The 16,796-nt window shown below is 30.9% G+C and overlaps 1 pseudogene; it reads right to left on the bottom strand.

The window, feature by feature from the left end:
• The window catches only part of LOC143251649 (adenylate cyclase type 3-like), a 47,785-nt pseudogene extending 32,458 nt beyond the window's left edge, over window positions 1-15,327 (bottom strand).
• Window positions 15,328-16,796: the final 1,469 nt, after the last annotated feature.

Consider the following 16,796-nt stretch of genomic DNA (forward strand, 5'->3'; position numbering starts at 1 on the left):
AAAAGAAGAGAGAATTGATAATTTTCTCGGATAAGTTCCCCGCTGGTTCAGCGGTAATTCTACGGACTTATAACGCTAAAATCAGAGGTTCAATTCTCATCGGTGGGCTCAGATAATCCGATGTGGCTTTGCTATAAGAAAACACACACACTTCTCGAATAAAGGATTTTTTTCTGAGAAATCTATTCACATTGTGCTCTTATATGAAAATTGTTCAATGTATACAGCTGATAATTTTCATATATTTTACTGGTATAATCTGTAATGTTTTTCGTATGTTAAAAGTGGTGTCGTTCATTGAAAAAAATATTAGTTTCTGAGAACTCAATTTTTAAGTGCTATATTTACAACTGTATCAATAAAGATATAATCTAACCCTCACGTACAAGTCGTATTCTTGTTGTGAGAAAACATATTTAAAATTGTGTTCCGTTATAAAAAAAATGGTTGTTGCACATAACACAGTTACTTTTCTTTTTGTCTGAATTTTGAGCACGAAAAATGTGATTTTTTATGGATTTTTGCTTGTGGTGTCATTCAATAGGTAAAGAAGGAGTTGTGGTTACATACATAGATACTGACATACACGTTACATCTGTTATAGTAGGTTTATATATATATAGACAATTATAATAAACAATTTATAGATTTTTTAATCTTAAAAAAAAAGAGAAAATGTTTTGTTAGTTTCAGAGGTTCTCTTAACCCATACACGCAGAAATATCGCTAATTTTGAACTAAGTAACAGAACCTACCAGCTACCCAGTTGCATGGGGGTAAGCCTAAAAGCTTATAACGCTAAAAACTGAGTTTTGATAATCGGGTTTGGCACGAAAAATAACTCATTATGTAGCTTTTTGTTTAACTACGAACAAATAAACACATCTAACCAACATATCTTGTACTACCTTATCTCAAAGTCAATATTACAGCGCATCCAGGACCTCAAAATTCTAATGTGTTTTCATGGCAATGGATCGCAAACCATGTATCCTGGAACGTACAGTCCAGGCAGGCTGATCAACAGGCCATTTTTTACCCGCAATAGCATACAGAATGAAAGTTTTTTTCATAATTTATACTATAAGATTGATTACAAATTATGATTGAAAATAGGGTTCGACATGTCTAAATTATTACATATATTTGGCCAAATATTTGAAGCTTCATGTTTTTTTATTGTTCTTGACCGTTAGTGATAAATAATACGGTAAGATTAAGTTATTAATAAAAGTTATAAATTATTTTCAATTGACTGAAAGTATAGAGCTGTCGGTTCCGTTTCTTTCTTTGTTTACACGCAAAGCTGCACAACGGGCTGTCTGTGCTTCGCTCATTTTAGAGGCCCAAACCTTAAATATCTGCATTATATGCCTTTAGGCTTACCATTAAGCCACCAGCTGGTGATGGGTTTGTTTGTTTGAGGTTAAGCACAAAGCTATACAATGGTCTATTTGTGCTTTGCCCACCACGCGTATCGAAACCCTGTTTCTAGTGTTGTAAGTCTGTAAACATACTGCTATGCCGCTGGTGGGCGGAAGAGATGGGCTCTAAACATATTATACTTGTTATCCTAACTCACCGAAGTACACTAATTCTTCATCTTAGATGGATAAAACCCCTTTATATATTTGGAGTCAAAAACTATAATAGCTTTTGAGTGTGTTTAAGGCTATTTTGCATTGATGTGTTCAAGTCAGAATGGTAAATGTTTAATCTAAATCTGAAATGGAAGAATACAGAAACTGGTTCAGGATACCAGATAAAAACAATCTTCTAGTGATTTAAAGGCTAGAAACAGAAAATATTTCTCAGCTGATATTTATTACGTTTGAAGAAATTTATTTTATCAGCTATAGATTCATACAAAGCGTTGTCAGTTATTTAAGTGTCTCACAGAGACAAGAGTCTTTGATAGTAGTTTTTAGCACTACACTTGTACTATACATTTTAAGAGAAATATTATGACATAAGTGGATTAAAAAGAGTAAGATAATTGAAAACGCAGTGAGTGAGAACATTGCATTTCGTTTTCCAAGAATACTTGTGAGAAACATTGCCTTCGAAATTTTAAATGTGTTTTACTTTAAATAACAGTAACAGTATATTTTTGTGCAAGTAGCCAACTACATTTTTCAAGACATAGATTTTGGGTTAACATGGATAACATGCAGTTCAGTCAGCTAAGCGTACGTGTTATCCTTCGGGCGACAAAAAGTTAACACAGAAGAAAAAACACATTTCTATTTATAATTCAATACAATTTCACACTTCACACACTTCAAGGTAACAGTACTCACATTATTGAAAGTGGATAAAAAATATTTGTATACGCAGTCAATCACTTTGAATATAGATGAGCTTAGCTTTAACACGCTAAATCATAACTTGTACATTTATAATAAATACACGACCCAATAAGTGAACTATATACAAGTGATACAAATATCTTTATCTGTTTCTTACTTAGAACCAACATGATATTTTTCTTAAGACATTCATAATATTTCTGCTAAATGTTTTGCTTCTACGAAAGGAGACGATCAAGCCACATACCTAAATGTTTAAAACTATATTGTATCTGAATAGTCTGACCTTTGGAAGTCAAACCAATCCTTTATGGTTTTCCTTACTAAAGATAATATTTTAACTTTGAGTAACAGAAATTAATCAGTACAATTTTCATGCCAATCAGAAATGTTATTTAAAGCATTTTTTAATAATCCAGCAGACATGAAATTTTTCGATGCTTTTCATATAAAATGTCGTCAGCAAAAATAGATAGGATTAAATAAATGATAACCAGCAAGAACAGGAGAGGAACAAACCAGAGGTGTAACATTATCCATTTTAATATTATCTTAAACCATTGCCATAACTCTTATTTGAGCAGCGAGATTATGTGACTGTTTTTCCAATTAAACATTAGGTCGTTTATTCTCAAATTTAAAAGGAATATAGGCCCGGCATGGCCTAGCGCGTAAGGCGTGCGACTCGTAATCCGAGGGTCGCGGGTTCGCGCCCGCGTCGCGCTAAACATGCTCGCCCTCCCAGCCGTGGGGGTGTATAATGTGACGGTCAATCCCACTATTCGTTGGTAAAAGAGTAGCCCAAGAGTTGGCGGTGGGTGGTGATGACTAGCTGCCTTCCCTCTAGTCTTACACTGCTAAATTAGGGACGGCTAGCACAGATAGCCCTCGAGTAGCTTTGTGCGAAATTCCCAAACAAACAAACAAACAAAAGGAATATTGTAAAGTAATTTTACAAATATCATCATGGGACTGTTTAAAATCTAGGGACTCTCCTAACATTTAAAATTTTATTGAAAAAAAATCTTTTGAATAACATCATAAAATATGATTTATTATACTTTTTTTCTAATTAGAAACTGAAGCTGATAGAAAGTCTGTTTTTCAAAAACTCAGTATCATCGTTTAGTTACAAAGCGTTCTATAATTTTTATTCAGATTGAATACTAAGGTTACGAGTATATAAATAATGAATCACTTTTGTCTTTACTTACCTTAAAAATTAGATAACGATAGCGTATGTCCAAGAGAAAGTATGACACTTTTAAAGTATATGCCAATAACTATGTAGGAAAATATTTTCAAAACACTTATTGCATGGATCAAATAACTTCATAACAAACGCCATTCTTCTCAGGAGTAGAAATCTTAAGTTACAGTTATTCAACTCATGACAAAGTTTAGATAAAATTAAATTTTCATATAAGAGGGGAGTGATAATCATCAATTATTTTTACTCTCAATTTCAGATAAATTTGCTTGAGTACGATAAATACCAAAATGCTGATTACTACTAATTTGAACAAAAGTCTTGCTAGTACCTTAGCCTTGTCACGATCACTAGAGTTGAAAATGTCGTTTTTATCTTTTGGAGTATCTGCAGTGGCTTTTTCGCAAACAGTATTCCAAGAAAAGGTACATTTTTCCTGAGAAATAATCTTTGTTTTTAATGTGATTTTGATATAACTTTTTTAAAATAGCAATAGTGAAATTTTCATCAAATTTTCAGATTCATGTTAAATGCATTAAAAATGACAATTTATTATGGTTTTTCCTTTTGGCTTTAAGAAAATACTAACGCGGTATACTTTGAATTTGGATATTTGTGGATAATTCACTCATCGACTTTATAATAAAACTAGTCACGACCATAAAACACCAATCAAACTTTCTGTAAAATATATTTGTAAGAATGGGAGGTCGAAGCGACTTCGATCTCCATTTTAAATAAATTATCATACCATTGTTTAAGATAACTAGTTTACACTACTCCAAAAACCTTTTCTGAGTACTTTCTCACTTTGGTCTTTGTTAGGACAATCCAATAATAACCAATAATAATTTGTTTATTGACCATAAACAAAATTTCTCGACGTAGAAGAAATATCCAAAAAAGTTTATTCATCAATAGAAATACCATGATTGTAAAGACTATAAAAATGTAAATTTAACTACAATACGTTCGACAATGTTACAATTATTTTATACAAAATAAACGAGGTACTCTCGTGTTTGTGCGTTTTCTTATAGTCAAGCTACATCGGGCTATCTGTTGTGTCCGTAGAGGGGATGAAACCCCCAATTTTAGTGTTGTAAATACGGAAACTTATCGCTGTTTCAGTAGGGTACAGGTAATCTAATATCAGTATAACTGCATTTCTACGGTAGTTGTTTACACTTTTACATAAAATATTTTATGTATTTAAGATAGATTCACATTGTTTGTTTGTTTTAAATTTCGCGCAAAGCTACTCGAGGGCTATCTGTGCTAGCCGTCCCTAATTTAGCAGTGTAAGACTAGGGGGAAGGAAGGTAGTCATCACCACCCACCGTCAACTCTTGGACTACTTTTTTACTAACGAATAATGGGATTGACTGTACATTATAAAGCCCCACGGCTAAAGGAGCGCGCATGTTGGGTGTAACGGGGATTCGAACGCGCGACCCTCGGATTACGAGTCGAGTGTCTTAACCACCTGACCATGCCAGACCGTATGGATTAACACCGTTAAAGTTTCTTTTTACTTCCTACACTAAAAAAAAGGCCGATATGTTCATAATATGTGTACTCCTATTTTTTGAAATAAGCAGGTTTCTAAATGGTCTTTGCAGTCGTCTTATTAATTTGTCGCTAGTTGAGACAATGTCTAACTTGACAAGAACTTTCACTGTGGCTTGATTATACATAAAAAAATGTAGTCAGAAAGCCATAAAGAATCGAATGTACTTTATGAAGAATACGTAACACTACACTCCCGTTACATATATTTAACTTTTTGTTTTAATCTAAACTGTATTAACTCGGCGACTGCTATGTTAATAAATTTATTTTTTTTTAAAATATGCGTTTTTAACACTACTTTTTTATCCATTTTTTAAACTGATCCATTGGGAATTAAAAATAATTTATCATGTACTGTGAATGCCTACTTTGTAGGATGAATTAAATATACCTAATAGCATCCACCATACTTAACCCGATATGGACATAAAGGACCGCATGGTCAGCCCTTCCTTCGGGCTGATGCAGTAGTAGCAATCTCCAAGGATTTTTATGCAAAGCAGGTGATATTTCTAAAGCCAGAAAAAAAAAATAAAATATGGAAAATAATTTCATATTTATACGTTAGTAATCTCTTTTATATATATATATATATTATATGTTTTTTTTTTAATTGCAAGACTTTACAAATATGAAGTCATTTATATTAAGTTGAAGCATAAACTTCGGAATTCTTGACCAAAGGAAAAACTGTCTTTTTGTTATTTAATTTCTAGTTTTGGTAATAATAAGTGTCAAGAGTTATTTGAAAGATGCGTATTGGATTTGAAATTCATTTTAGGTGCTTAGATCTTAATTATATAAAATTATAAACAGTTGGATTATATCTTTCATTAAAATATTTGAAAGTTTTTCTTAAGGATTAATATAGGTTTTTAATCAAAGTATTTGAATTGAAAAATAAGTGTCCAGATCACGTTAAAGTGGATATTATTATTAAACTATTTGAGGTAACGTAAAGAACTTGGGTAACATTTCCACGGAAATAAGTTTTATGTCACATCAACGTCTCAAACCACTTTTATTTGACGAGTTCTAAAATTCTTAATTTTTATTCTGATATTATATTTATAATGCCAAACAATGTAAAAGTCAAAATAGAAATGCAACGAGTTCTTTAAATAAAAAAGTTTATTCAGTCTAATATATAGATCTCTAAGTGCTCGTGATGACGAGAAAGCCACTTGAAGTAAAAATGTATTCTCAAGACGGCTGGTATAGGTATTAAAACTTTAATTGAAATAAAGTACAAAACAACGATTTGCATCATTTGCAAACTCTCTTCATTTTTGTTAAAGTTTTAATACTTATAACAGCCGTCTTGAGAATACAGTTTTTGAGATCTAAGTATGTTTTTTTTGTTACTTTTATCGCAAATATACATAACAAGCTATGTGAGACGAAATCATTGAGGATATCGGACTTCAGATTTTAACATCATAGTTTCTAAAGGTTATCGACGAATCACTAGATGACCCTAAAAATGATGAAAAAATTTTGTAGCACTGATGTACATTGACTTGATACCTTTCTTATAATATTTGTAAGAATAACGAACAATATACAATCCAATAATCTTTTACTTTTACAAAAAAAAACTATAAGCCTTCTGTGAAATATAATAATAATTAGATGAAAGCTTTTCGAAAAGTATACCAAAAGCAATATTGTATTTTCTTTTTTTTACTTTTTGTTTTGGTAAATGTCAACATAATATTTATGAAACCAATTGCTACATTTACTGTTCATATAAATATCTTTTCCATTTGGTAAATGTCAAGATTTTCCTTGTTCAAATCAATACCGATTTCCTGTCCCATTTGTTTTATTCTGTTTTTTTGGAAAGGTGATTTGAGAATAATAAGAACTGTAAAGGGAATCATTTATCTGTCACCTTTCTTTCAAGAAATAGTCCGTTATGTTTGCTGAAGATAAATAAAGCTTTTTTGTTTACTCTTAGTTTCTATGCATAATCAGTTGCTGATAACCGACCGAAATATCTACTAAAGAAAAACTTAAATCTATGATAAGATTTTTGAAATATGATAAGTGTTTTTATAAAACTGTGTATATTTTCTTCTTCCGAATTAGTTAAGTCGCGTTAGGAGAATTTTGCTTGTTTGTTAGATTTTGTCTGTTATCAAACACAAAGTTACATTATGAGTTCGCGGGTATTTAAAAACTGGGGATGGGTAGTTCATGATTAGAACGTCTCATAAGTTCATTACTAATGCAAGGTATTAGAACAAAGCTGTTTCGACATTTGGTTTTGAAATATTAAAGTGGTTTTATTGTTTAAAAACCTACACAATCGATCAACAATATTTATAAAAAAGTGAAAAGAAATATTAGCCATAACTCAACTCAACAGTTAGATGCATAAGTATACAAAAATAGATATTTTAGCATAGCGAAAAAAATTCCTGTAACTTTAACGAAACACATAAATTTTTTCTTTTATTATATTTAAATGTGATACTAATACTCCTAACAGCTAGAGAGATTGTCTAAATGTTTGGATGTCTAAATCTGAAATTAAATGATTTCATAAGATTTTATTTTATCTTAAGTTTATTTTCCTTGTTTTTCCTGAATATTTTGCTCTACCTTAAACGTATTGTATTAAATTACAATTTTTTCTTGAAAAATTCGCTTTTTTTACGGAATTGTTATAAAATAAATATTATAAAAATTAGTGTTTATATATTACATTCAGTATATTGATCATACCAATTAACCTTGTAGTTAAATAATCTAAACATTTGAAAATTAAATAATGTAATTAAAGAGTAGAAAAGAAATAGCACATTTTTGAATAAATATAATAATATGTCAACGTACTGAACAACTTTTCAAAAGAACTTATTTGATAAAAGCTTCACGAGTCACGAAATTACACGAACAAAAGTAGTTTCTTTTTTTATATAAATTTAAAATAACACAAGTAACTTTCTGAAAATATGTGATTTAAATTACGATTCTATAGTTTTATGCATATTACATAAACAAAAGATAATGTCTTACTTCTGCTAGATTATCGAATCGAGCAAACAGCTCATTTAGAGTCCTCACAAGTTCAGCTGCAGGGCAAGTGGAAGAAATCGCAGTGAATCCAACAATATCGGCAAATAAAATGCTGAAAATGAGAAGATAACGGTGTATTAAGTATATAGATTTACTTATCGTTATAGGACTAGCAAACTGCATTTCAGTGTTTGTAGTGTTCAGCAAAAAATCAGTTAATATTTGCATAAAAGTTAATGTAAACTTTTCGTCGTTAACAATTGGTGCGTTGCTAATTATTCACTATTTACTGGATGAGGTAGACAAAGAGTAATTATTTCACTTAGTATCCATTCGCTCATGTATACAAACAGTTGTTCTTCAGTTGGTTTAACGTTCTGTAAGATACATTTTAATTTATACATTTAAGAATTAAGACTGCCTAACATCTAAAGTCTAGACCTTTGATCCTAATTAAGTTTTCAGATGGTTTTTGAATATGTCCAGAAAGATTCCAAAATCCATTATTTTGTGGTTTCATAGTCTGAATGCTATTTTAAATTTCCACCTTGTTATTGCTCATTGTCTGCAAATGGCGCACAAACATGCCCTTCCGCCGTTCACATGAAACTAAAGAAATAAATGTCGTACCTAGCATGATAACCTTTGCTACTGGGAAGTAAACATTAAACATGTTTTAGAGGAGAAATTAGTTTTCCCTTCTATTAAGAGTTATTACTGTTTGTAGCACTTTGAACGCCTGATCAGTTACTTTTTTCCTTCAGTCAGCCACCAACAGCTAATGGTCACAGTTCATCTTAGTGTCACATGTATATTCGTTTAATAGATAAATAAAATATAGATAAAAATAGAGATCTGTCGTGATTTATTGGATAACATTCTGAACTTCATAAGGGATGGCCCAAGGTTTGAGCTGCCATATCTGTGAATACTTTCTGTGCTTTCAGCTGTGGAGTCGTTGTGACAGTGACAGTTTCTTATTCGGCGGTAACTGTATATGAAGCAGGTGTTGCTTATTGGTTGCTCTCCTTCTAATCAATATTTCTAAATTAGAGAGGACTAAATTTAATACTTAGAGTTCTATGACCTCATTGCTCAGCCAATATTTCGCATAAGGTCTTGTCTACGAAGAAAATAAAAAAATAACTATAGTAAATATCATGATATAGTACAGCTGTACTGATAACTTAAGTAAATGTTCTATAAATCAGGTTGAATTAGTAAATTACTTGGGAATTATTTATTAACGGCAGTGTGAGATGGGAACTTATTACATTACTATGAAAAAAATAATTTAAGAAAGGTGATATATTTATTAGTTTTATCAAAAACTACTTTATCAAAAATACTTTAGAATGCTTTATTACTCATTATTTCAGTGCGTATTGGAACATGGAATGAATGCTGTGGAAGTTTGTATATAAATACTGTTAAAATTTGTTGATTTTATAACAAATTATTGCTAAAGTAGACGTAGAAAAATAATCCAATATACATCTGATTTTTTACTTGAACATTTAATGCACTAGCCATAAGGCAATTATATATATATATATGTATGTGTAAAATAAGAACTATTAATAATTTTTTAAAGAATGAAACGTTCAAAATGGAGAAAACAACAGGAGTGCATTATGTTTTATATTTAGTATTAAAGTATACAATGATATAAAAATGTTAACAAATTATAAAACAAAAATTATAAAACGGTTAGTGAAACAAAAGAGTATCAAAATCGAAGGTGTTTATTTGTTTATACTCAAGCATAGAGCTACACAAAAGAATATCTGTGCTCTGCCCACCACAGGAATCAAAACTTGATTTCTACTACTGTAAGTCCGCAAGCATACCACTGGAGAGCAAAACTGGTAGATTTTTTTTGTCTTTATGAATGTAGTTGCTAGTTTGTGATTAATGTTTTATTCTTGTGTATTTTTAAGTTTGCATTATGCTAATATAGAAATTTATTTAATTAGTGTATGTACACACGTTTCTAGTCTGGTAGGTTTTTTGTGATTTAATTTTACTAGTTTAAGTATTACGTAGCATAAATATTTTTCTTACTTGGACTATTGATTAATCTATAGATATATACATGTATATAATGTGTATTTTGTTTGTAATACAATTCCTATTGCAAAAACAAGAAGTGAATGTTACTGAAATGGACTTTACATAATGAGACATATTTTGAATTTAAAAGTTATTTGACATCTCTTTTCTACACATACCCAAATATTACAAAAAGTGACTGTAAGTCAGGAAAAGGTGATTCACATGTAATAATTTACACGACATGCCAATGTATTAATATTTATAATAAGGAAATGAAAAGACAAAACATAATTCAAGTATTTAGTACAGACGCATAAGATTACATATCAGATGTCTTAATCAATTAGTGAAACGATTTTCTGCAAGAAAGACAATCTCCATGATTTAAAATACGCTCCGAGAATTAAACGTCTTACCTTATAGGTGTTATTAAAATAAAATGCTGGGATTCTGCAACGTATGAATATTTAAAATCATGATTAACATCATTACACCATTCTTGGAGCGAGTATAATTTTAAAATTATCTTTTTTCTTTGACCAGATATATCATAAAAAAGTAGTAAATGAAATTATTTAATAACATTCTTGTATAATTTTAATGTTATTAAATATGACATTTGCAACGCTAGAAATTACGTCAACCAACGTTATTAACTATTTACTGAATATAAATCTTTTGATATGTGGCTTGAAGTACTTCATTTTCTACATGAAGGTAATAGGTCATTTTTTAAAAAATGTAGAAAAAGTATATGCGCTAAATAATAGGAAGTAAATGGTTCGGGTGTAAGAAGTAAGTTATTTCATGTTAGCACTTTGTTGTTTATTTATGTGTGCGAACAGTAATTTTACACGACACATCAGGAAGAATTTTCCTAAACGTATGCTCTCACATGAAGTTTTCATGGCGGCTCATATAGATCTTTTTAAACTGACCCGTGACCACAGCTCCTAGATCCTGTCTAATTTCTGCTGCAAAGTGTCGAGGGAGAACAGATAGTAACAGTCTTTCCTGAAAATGATGCTTTCAACTTGATTTATTTTACAAACATAGCATTAATACGAATTATATATATTCAATCAGAAAATAGTTTTTCATGTTATTAACGTATCCACGCAATTTTATACTAAGAACACAATGTCAACTCGCAGCATATACATTCAACTTTAAAAACAAAACTGTTAATTCTTTTTAGAAACCATACAATTTATGTGCTTTGGAAAATGTACAAAAAAACAATACTGTATTTCTTCAAATACAGTTTACATTCAGCGCAATGTTTTTTGTTTTTTTTAAGAAGAAAAAATGTTCTACATTAAGGAAAAGAATCACAAGTCATCTTTCCTTTTGTCATCGTTAATTTAAAATAATCTTCATTCATCTTTAAACAAAATCAGAGGAACATTGCTGAGTGTACCTGTTCCTGAGATTCTTCCTCCAAAATTAATTTGACTTCCAGACTTTGACGAGTTTCTAGGAAGGCCTTTCTTTGCTGCCTTTCGGCGAAAAAGAAAGATGTAACGCCAAAGACATTGACACACAGGAACAGCAATAAATTGGCGCATATCTAAAAAGAATAATTCATAATGAATGTGCTAAGAAAAATGCGTATATTAGAAATATTTATGCAGAGCTTTAGATCCGTTTTTTATTTTGATTACAGTAATAAGTTCACTAGAATCAATTAGATTTAATGGAATGCAACAAATATATCAGGATTTATCTTTTAATGTCGGAAATAACTATTTTTCAGAAATAGCATTTCGCAGGCAATAACATTAAAATTTGGAAATTCAAGTAAGACCAATGCTTCTTATAGGAGCTTAAGGGCTACAATCCAAATGATCATACAAAAGGTGAGTGCAAACGCTCAAATGATCTATTCAGAATGGTGAAGTCCCTATGAGCTTATGTGGTCTTAGTGTTTTAATACAGAATTTAATTCCTTGAATACAAGTAATAATTCATTCTGTTTTTTGTTTCACGATTTCGTAATTAAGTAAGTAGTTTTATACAACATATCTTGCATTTAAAATATAAATGATCTCTAAATATTCCCATTAATATAGTAAGAAGCAAAAAGTATTGAGATACTCAAACATATATGTTCATTTCTTTCCCTTATCAAACATTTTCATTATAAGCTGTTACATTTCCCGCTAGTACAAGGCAAGTTCACGGATTTACAACGCTAAAATCAAGAGTTCGATTCTCCTCCGTGGATTCAGCAGATAGAAAACACAAACACACAAGGTGTTATTCTGTTTACATGCAACGTCTCAATAGTTGAATTTGTAACCATATCTTGAAGGAAAAGGCCAAATGACTGTCATCGTAATAATTAGTCAATATCTAAAACTGTAGTCATTCTGTTCTTGTTTACAAGTAAAGAATTTTTGTGTTAATGTTGTACAGTTTAAAAAATAAATGTCTTATACACATATATACACAAAATTTAACTTTCTGCTCTTGTTTGCAACAGTGGTGAAATTTCGTTAGCCTCTCTTTAAAGTAGACGTAATCATTGCAAATGACATATTTTCAACCAGTTATTTAAACCTTTCACGAAAACAGGAAGTTTACAGCCAGTGAATTAGCCTTTAATTATGAATTTCAGTATTGTAACACATTTATTTAACTGTACTGCTACACTTTATTGAAGATATTCGATGGCGTATTTAGTCTGAATTATTACTTGTGGTATATTTGTTTGTTAGCTTGTTTGTTGTGAAACACAAGTATACATAGTGGATTACCTTGGCTCTATTCATCGTGAGTATCAAAATCACACTTTTAACGGTATAAGCCCTCACGTTTACTGCCGTGCTGCCGGGACCTGTTATTTATGAATAGTTAATAACGTAATCGATTTGCTGATTGTAGTAGTTTCTTAAAACTGTGTAATTGTTGCGTATTATACGTGTTATACTTTGTTGGAGGGAGAAATTAAAGTAATTAAGGCAAACCTAAGATGTTACCAAGAAACAAACACTGTTTGATGTATCTTTACATATTAGAATTTTTGTTGTTACTGTAGAGCAAAGATACTCAAAGAGGTATCTGCGCTTTGTCCTTGTGGTGAATCGAATTTACCGCTGACTCCCTGAGAAAACTATAAAATTAAAACTTCAAGCAAAGATAAAATATACTATTCTTCAAAATTAGACAGATTGTGACAAGTATTTGTGTTTTTATTTTTACACAAGACACAAAAGAGAACCTGTCACATTAAAAAAAATCCCCGTTTCTTTGTGTGGGGAGGGTATCTACATTATATATCTACGATAAGTTATGTGAACTATTCAGTATGGATTTTCTCTTTCTGTTTTTAATCAAATACCTGGTGAAGAAAGATTTTTCATCTCACGTATCTACTTGGAATCTAGGTTTCGTCGTTATTTAGCAGCCAGTGTAACTGAAACCACCCATTTCTTTTTGTCTTTGAATATTGCTAAAGTAACATTATTCAAACCTATTAGGTTATGAAACTAGGAGTGCTACCTATTTCAGACGAGTATCAATCACAATAATTTTTTGTCATGTCCTTCTTCCTTTATTTACTACATGTTTATTTTTTCAACAAAATAATAAAAGATTTTTACCATTTATTAAGTGCGTCTTTCTTTTGATCTAAGCTAGATATAGAGTTGTTTGTTTTTTAATATTATATAACAGTATTTCAATACGTTCTTACACATAACAAATGTAACGTTCCAGAAAATGAAATAATTTTGAGAATCCTTAGATGTAGCTATATTTAGTTGCGGCGGTATTATGTCATCTTTGTCCTGAACTGGAGTCAGTAACGTGTACTTACGTATGGGAGTAGAGCATAAAGTGCTACAAAATACTTTTTTATACGTCACCTAATATGTATGGATTTGTACGATATTTGTAAGATAGTTCTCGTTTGACGGGAAAAATTAGGAAACATAAAACTATTTCAAAATATTACATTAAAGTGTTATTTGTTTGTCTATATGTAAGTGACACATGGAAATTTTAATAATTATCATATTAAACAAATTATGCAACTGCTATTTTCTTGAACAAATTTTTTCTATCGTAGTACTCGGTGTAATTGTTTGTACACTTTCAATATTTACGAATAATTAAATGCCTGCAGTTAAATTAAACCTGACTATTGTATAAAAATGCTCATGAAAACAGTTTACTACAAAAATTTAAAGATATTTGTAACAATAAACATCCTTAACGTTTACGCTTTTGGCACAGCACATAGGAAATAAGCATTAAATATTAACAAAGATTGCTTTTGAAGATTTTTCCCAAGATAAACAAACAAAATATTGAAACTATTAAGTGATCACTAACAAAAAACAATGTTTTGAAAAAACCCAGTTAATTACAATATTTTGCTACAATGTTGGGATGAAAACAGGAACTTGTTGTTATTGTTCTTTAAATTTACTTAATGAAATGAAAGAAAAACGTCAGAAAATAATAATATGATTCAATAATTTCAAAGAAATCTACAACTTATACATACCTGACTACCGAAGTATCTACTCGTGCCACAAAGAGAAACACAATCAAGTGAGCTATATGAGTAATGCAAAATAAATAGCTGTGGAAACACAAAATAGCCAAGTCAGTAATGAACATAATTATAGAACACAGTTTAAAGTCGTTTTTCTTTTCATTTTGATAATTTTCTTTATACAAGCGCTCGGCCTCTTGGTCAGCGAAGACATAACGCATACACTGTAGTAAACAGCGTTGGAAACCGCTGGTATCGAGACTAAGAGTAGTACCACTTTGATGAAGTAAAGACTGCCTTTTATTTGATTGACTTTTGCACGAGCTTGACTCAATTTCATAGCCAACATATATTTTCAGTAAATGCAGGTAGCATGTGTTTGCCACTATTCGGCGGTGCACTGTATCTTCTATATCAGCTAAATTCCGCTGTATTTTTCTCTTGCCATTTAAATTTCTGCGTGACAGACAATATTTCAAAGCTTGTGAATTTGAACTGTATTGGAAGGTTAACCTTTGGTTTGGTAGATTGAGTAGCACCGCTTCCTTTTCTTGAGGAGACAAGCTTGATTCTTTTATTTCTCCACCACCTGCAATGTCATTCTTCTTTATAAGTGAACTGTTTTTTGGAAATCCTCCTGAAGGTCGTTTCATATCATAATCCTGATCGAAATTTTTTTTGGAAGTAGTTTTTCATCAAGTTTGCACTCACGGTTTAAATCCACAGAATTATGCTCGTTTTCTTTCACCGACATTCCAAATGTGCTTCTGATAGAACTGTGAAGAATTATTGTCACATTAGGTTCCGTATAAACTATCAGGGAATACTGAAGTGCTGTTGGAAAAATATTTTGAATCAATATATTCCTATTTTGCAAAATGTAAGTGTATTAATAAAAACAAACAACTACGAAATCTATTTAAAGTGATATGCCATCTAGCCTAGGCTGGTATGATAACGCATATGCCTTTGACTTTAACATATATTCCTAACTATAAATATAATAAATAAAAGTTAAGTAACTCAAACATTATGTGGCATGTTTGTTAAAATATTTTTATATTGCAAAACATGAAAATATTAAATCGACTTTAATTTATATCTAATAAAAGAATGATATTATAAATAGATTGTTTCAAAACACTTCAAAACTTCTGCCTTTTTAGTTTCATTACAAGTCTTAAATTTAAATTTATTTAAAAAGGAGCTAAATTTTCACCTACTACTTGTAAACTACCAGTAAATATATATTTATGTATACAGTCAACCAAATATGATAAGAGTATTTATATGGGTAATTAATTAAGAGTTAAACTACCAGTAAGTATTAGGCTGTCCAGAAATAAATGTCGTTTTTGATCTGGGAAGTTTGGAAAAGTATAAACCAGTGTTGTAAAACACGCTTTATTCAAAGTAAGCACTATCTGCTTCAACACACTTTTGCCAACGAGTAACGATGCTTATTATGCTCCTGCTGTAGAAATCAGAGTTTATATGGTCAATAAACCCCTGAAAGCTTTTTCTGTGGCTGCCTGGTTTTTTGTTAAAAAAAAGTTGTCAAAGTGCTTGAAAAAATAAAAATCTGTAGGGAAAATATCTGGGTAATAAGATGGATGAGGCATACCTCGATTCCCAATTCGTTCAATTTTTGGAGCGTCATCTTTGACAGGTCTCATAATGTAGATTTTGTTTAACTTCAGTCAGCTCATGCAGAACCCACTTATCTAACTTTTTGTCGTCTTTCCAATCGCACTCAGGTGGTTGGCAATGTTTGATTTGTTTGTTCCTAACTTTTCAGCAAGCTCACGTACTGTTGTGCAAGAGTCTGTGTCAACTTAATGTGTTTTCATCTGAGGATGGTTTCCTTCCACAACCTTCGTGGTCTTTAAGTATTTCATCTCCATGTCGAAATATTTGGAACCAACGCTGAACTACATGTTCAGTAACAGATCCATGACCGAATACCTGGTTGATGTTCTGTGTAGTTTCAGTAGCTTTTCGTTCAAGTTTGAAGTCGTGGAGGAAAATCAGATGAAAGTACTTCTTATCCATACTGCTTTGGGGGCTGCGAAACTTGCATTGCGCAGAAATGAAACAACAGACAATTAAAACACCTTGTAAG

Source organism: Tachypleus tridentatus, chromosome 6 (genome assembly GCF_004210375.1).
Source record: "Tachypleus tridentatus isolate NWPU-2018 chromosome 6, ASM421037v1, whole genome shotgun sequence".
Classification (NCBI taxonomy): domain Eukaryota; kingdom Metazoa; phylum Arthropoda; class Merostomata; order Xiphosura; family Limulidae; genus Tachypleus; species Tachypleus tridentatus.